The sequence below is a fragment of the Arachis ipaensis genome, chromosome B07, assembly GCF_000816755.2.
Source record: "Arachis ipaensis cultivar K30076 chromosome B07, Araip1.1, whole genome shotgun sequence".
In the NCBI taxonomy this organism is placed as follows: Eukaryota; Viridiplantae; Streptophyta; class Magnoliopsida; order Fabales; family Fabaceae; genus Arachis; species Arachis ipaensis.
In genome coordinates this window covers 104,769,929-104,775,542 of record NC_029791.2, presented here as the reverse complement: position 1 = coordinate 104,775,542, position 5,614 = coordinate 104,769,929, and the positions used below count along the sequence as shown (strand labels likewise).

At 37.7% G+C, this 5,614-nt stretch overlaps 1 long non-coding RNA gene across 1 annotated transcript; it reads right to left on the bottom strand.

Annotated features, from left to right (window-relative positions):
• LOC107608409 lies at positions 2,583 to 4,356 on the bottom strand. Its single transcript, XR_001612851.2, has 3 exons — positions 4,198 to 4,356; positions 4,058 to 4,127; positions 2,583 to 2,975 (listed from the first exon to the last, which is right to left on the bottom strand). It is a non-coding gene; the product is annotated as an uncharacterized LOC107608409 (long non-coding RNA).

Below are 5,614 nucleotides of genomic sequence, written 5' to 3'. Positions count from 1 at the left end.
ACTTTGCCACCCGGTTCGGGTCCCAACTAAACCGTTCCACAATCCTTTTCAACAGCCCAAAATCCAAAATCAGTTCAAGGCAAGCCAAATTCAACAACCATCTCAATTCCATATTCCAAGAAAACCGTTTCAAAAATCAAATCATTATCAGCCGAATAAACTCATTTCTAAAGTTTCAAAGAAACGGTTCAGCAATAGTCATTTATCAAACCAGATCATTAAAGCAAGCCAGGCTGAATTCAAGAGTGTATTCTATTTTTTTCACATTCTCAAAAAAAATCCATTCAACTCAAATCAATTTCCAACGGATTCAACTCGATCTCAAAGCTTTAAAAGAATCAATTTCAAAAGTATTTCGTTTCACAAAGCCACACAACAGTCGAGTTAAACCAACACCCATAATCATACAAAACAACCAAACAATACATAGGACTGATACAATCACCAAATACACATCCTCACATCAGTACCCATATGTAATAATTCCAATATACAAAATATAGTTTTCGGAAAGCGCCCCTACCTCAAAACGTAATTCCATAACCCAAATGCGTCACAGGAACCTCCTCTCTTAAACCGAAATCACCAACAACCGCAACCTCGGCTCCAAGCCACTCCCGCGGTAACCACAGCAACACTAATCGCGACATATAACAATAGAAACTCAATCTTATAGCAATTGATGCCGCAAAACCTTAGTGTATGAAGCCAGAATAGTAACTAGAGAGCTTTCAAATTGAAAACGCTTACCGAATAAAGAAGGAACAGCTAAACCGGAACAGCGGCGGTCTCTGAACCGGTTCAACGGCAGCAGCCCGGCAGCCACCTCAAGCAGTAAGCAGTGACCGGACTCCGGCAATGGCGCCTGGAACCCACATACAAAGACGTTAAAGCTTCCAGAATCTTAAACGAGTGAAGACCGAATCAAAAACCCTTACCGGCAGAGTTTTCCGGCGACGGCAGCGGTAGCCAGAAGCTCCGGCGGTGGTCTCGGAAGTCACAGAACCACTCCTGGCGGCCAGAACCCTTTTCTGACGGCGGCAGTTCCGACGGAGGCGGCGCCGGCAACGAGAACGGCGGCCGGGCGCGGTGGCTGAACTCCCAGCACACCTTCATATCTCTCTCGTCTGCTCTGCTCCCGAACTCTCTCTCTGGCTCTGCCATAGAGGACGGCGACTGACACTACGGCAAGGTTGACGGCGGCGCAGCTCAGCAACGGCGGTGACAGCAGCGTCGCCCTTCTCCTGCGCGTGCACGCACGCTCCCACTTCCTCGCGTCGGGCTCCTGCATCGCACCCCTCACGTTCGCAGTTCTGGGTCCGGCGCGGTTCAATGGCGATCGGCGGCGACTGGACGCAGCTCCTCCAGCTCGCGTCTCTTTCTCTCCCAGCGTCGCCCAGTCTCAGCCTTCCTCCTCCTTCGAGTTCGACGGAAAGGGACCCACGGCGGCATCAAATGGCGGCAGCAAACCCCAGTGCCACCGGCGCAAATCCTTGTCTCATCTTCAGATCTCGCTCCTCTCGTCTCTGCGCGACGCGACGGCACGGCGGCAATGACGCCCGCCGGCGCCGTCCTCCTCCTCTCCTCTCCTTCCCGTTCCTCTTCTCCCACTTTCTGCTCCTCTTTTCTTTCCTTCATGGAAACAGAAGGAAGCTGTGTGTCGTGAATGAAAGAAGGAAGGAAAATGGGTCAAGTGTGGCGGCTGGGTTTGGGAGCTGAGTGGGGTTGAGAGAGAACCGGGTCGGGTAATGGGTTACCGGGTTAGGGTTTTCCTTATGTGAAAATTAGGGTTAAGGGCCTTATGGTAATTTCACATAAAATTAGGAATAATATGGTAATTGAAATCCAATGTAAATCCAACACTTATTGTATATGGAAAAACACTATTTGTTCATCTACTTTTACAAATTATTTTCAACAAAATGCCCAAATCTAAAGATTAGAAATAATATAATTAATTTCTCTATTTTCCAAAAATAGCAGTATTAATATTTAAAATATTAATTATTTAATCCAAATCATGTAAAATCCCTCTTATTTCATAACTGCCAAATTCATAATCTGAATATAGAAAATAACCCAATAATTATAAAATTGGATAAAAATCATAACTCGTCTCAAATTCAATAAATCAAAACTTGCCTTAATTATCTTTAATAAAATGATTTCCGAAATTAAGGCTACAAATAACTATATGATTTGAGACTTGATCATAATAAGACTTTTCAAAAGTTCTGGGTCTTACAATTAATATTATTACTATTATTAACATTATCTCTTCTCGGGCTAATGTGGATTGTCGTCGCTCCGATTTTTTTTTTTGTTTATCTTTATGTTATTTAATTTATTATATATTTACTTTATTAATTTTTTACAATTATTTATCAATACTAATATATTGCCAAACTATTATTATATTATTATTAATTATTTTAGTACTATAATTGTTCATTAATTATTATTATTATTATTATTGTTGTTGTTAAGGATGTTCGCAGTGCGGTTTAGTTTAGTTTTTTAGAGAAAAGTCATTCGATCTAATTGTTTAATTAAACTGCGATTCGGTTTGGTTCGGTTTTTTAATCGAAACCATTCGAATCAAACCAAACTAATTGAAATCGATTTGGTTTGGTTCGATTTGTTCGATTTTTTTAATCAATTCAAAGAAAAACCTGTCATACAATTTCACAAAATCATAACATTAAAATCATAGAAGACAAATACGCAATGACTAACAAAAGTCTTGATCCAATAAAATTCAATGACAAAATTAAAACACGACAATTAGAGAAGTTTAAAAATTCAATAGTCAACATAATAAAAATAAATTTCCAGCACCATTGAGACCCTCCTCCTCGCCAGTATTGAATAAAGAATATAACACCCTCTCTTCAATTCATGAGCCCACTGAGAAATTCTAAAAGCAAGTTCTAGCATGACACCTACACATGAGCTACAATCTCGAGCTCCCTTTCCTGTAAAAATAATGCTATATATTTAGTGAAAAATGATAAGATTGTAAAAAATATTAAAGATCTCATATGTCATATACTCAAAGTTGACCCTTCACAGGTTTTTGTAGAATTTCAGAAACAAAGCATCAAGTAAAACAATAAATGACAGTTGAATAATATTCCAATAAAGTGATCTTCCTATAAAAGTATTGGTATTTCATCATTAATCTTTCAATTGTCCTACTCTTGTACATTGGTTTCAAATCATTATGATAGCAGGAAGTAGTATCTTAATGTTTCTTGGTTATAGATCAAAGAACTACATATTCCACTGTTTAAAGTGACTAATGTGTTAACAATTCAGCAAAACACAAACACATATAAAAATATGTGTAACAAAACTCACACATTAGCTTAAGACTAAATTGGATTATAAACTAACCATTATTATTTATTTATTAAAAGACCATATATATATATATAATGACAGTTGAATAATATTCCAATAAAGTGATCTTCCTGTAAAAGTATTAGTATTTCATCATTAATCCAACAGGGTAATTTGTGGCACCAAATGAATTTCTTATGGCAACTAGCCAGCTACAACAGCATAACAAATACCGCAGTGTGTGATCTAAAAAAAATGTAACAAATAAGTAATGAATCCGCACATAGGTCATAAGAGCTAAAATGCTAGAATCAAATTCAGTAAATCATCTCAACTAGAGAAAACAGCACGTGGTTTATAAGGTATTAGTTAATGACAATATATAACACTAATAAGTAATGAAGAAGAACACATGGTTCATGGAATTAATAAACAAACATAAATTACAGCTGAAGCAAGTTTGGCCATCAAAACCAGTGCATTCAATTTTATAGCACACAAATCTCAAATCTGACATTTAATTATATATAAAATGCAATTAAATATACTTTCTCTAACAATTAGAACCTAGAAGAACCCTAACAATCAGAAACATACCTTCTCTAACAATCAGAAACAAGACACATTCAGAAGCTAAAACCCCCAAAATTAGAAAACCTATAATCGCAGAACCTCCCCAATTCATAGAACCAAATTTAGGAAAAACGAAACATACCTTCTCTATCTCGTTTGGCCATTGTTGTTCATCATCATCATCATCACAGCCACATGCACCTTCTTCGACACTAAAACGAGAGAGGGAGTGAGGTAATCAGCGAGAAAGAGAAGATAGAGAGTGAGCCAGAGAATGATTACCTAGTGAGCGGACGATGGTGAGCGACGATGGGAGGAAGGGGTTCGGCGCTGGTGGGAGGGGCTGGGTTCAGCGCTGCTGGGAGCCTGGGCTGGGAGGGTTTTCTTTTAGCGCCGCTAGGTTAGAGTTTCTTTGAGTGCATCTGATTTGGGGGTGGGGTAATGGCAAGGGGTTGGTGGTCTAATGGATTTTTTAGGATTTTTAGTTGACCGTTTCGGTTAAAGTTTTCAGTGTCAAAACTGAAAATTGAACCGAACCACAGAAAAAATAGCAAAACATGAATTTTTTAGTTTTTTCGGTTTTCGGTTTATTCGATTTTTAGTTTTTTTGGTTCGGTTGGTCGATTTTGTTTGGTCTGGATCAGTTTTGAACACCCCTAGTTGTTGTTGATGATGTTATTTTATCATTGTTACGTCATAATTCATACTTTGTTGTCACAATATTATTATGAAACACACCAAAAGATGAGAATTTTTTAAAAAAAAAGGTTTTTTATGTGTGAAACAAGCAGATGAAAAAAAGCAAAAAAAAAAAACTACAAAAAACATATTGAATACCGTTGCATTTAGTGGCGATCATTACCGTTTGATTTAGTGGCATTTTTTGCATTAGATACAAGTAAGATTTAGTTCCCCGAATTAGTTATCGTTGGATTTTATGCTCTGCCACTAAATCCGATAGTAATCAGTGGCGTAAAATCTTATCTCAGTAGCGCCAATTTTACTTGCGGATCTTCCATCAGATTCGGCCGCCGATATATAGGTTTAGTGAAATACTGCGTTTAAGCAATTTACCGTTGAAAAGTTCGTCAGTATATCTGATGGTATTCACGGCGTAAAATTCAAATGCAAACCTCCTTCCCTCACTTTTATGAACTCACTCTCTCTCTTCTATCATCTTTTCTCTTTGGCCCTAAAGTTGCCGGTGTCGCCCCACTAGCTGGAGCCTCCGCTGCTGCCGCCACTGCATGTTGTCACCGTTGAAGTTGTCGGACACTACTGGAGCTATAGGGACACCACCGTTGTTCGCATTTATGGTCACTATCGTCAGTGATGGTGATGTTGTCGCTGTCACTGCCGCCTCCTGTCACTACCACGACTCCACCATCTTGCAACTACTATCAGAGGTAATTTTGGTATAATTTTTTTATTTTTTTAAGATTTTTTTGTGAGTTTAGAATTTTGTTAAGTAGTTTATTAAATTTTTGATTAAATTAGTATAATGAAGTTTGTGATTAGGAACTGGTATAATTTTTTATTTTTTATGATTGAGGTATTTTATCAAATTATTGATTAAATTAGTGTATTAAAGTTTGTGATTAGAATTTGGTATAGTTTTTTTTATTTTTTTCAGATTTTTTTTGTGAATTTAGGGTTTTCTTAGGTATTTTATTAAATTATTGATTAAATTAGTGTAACG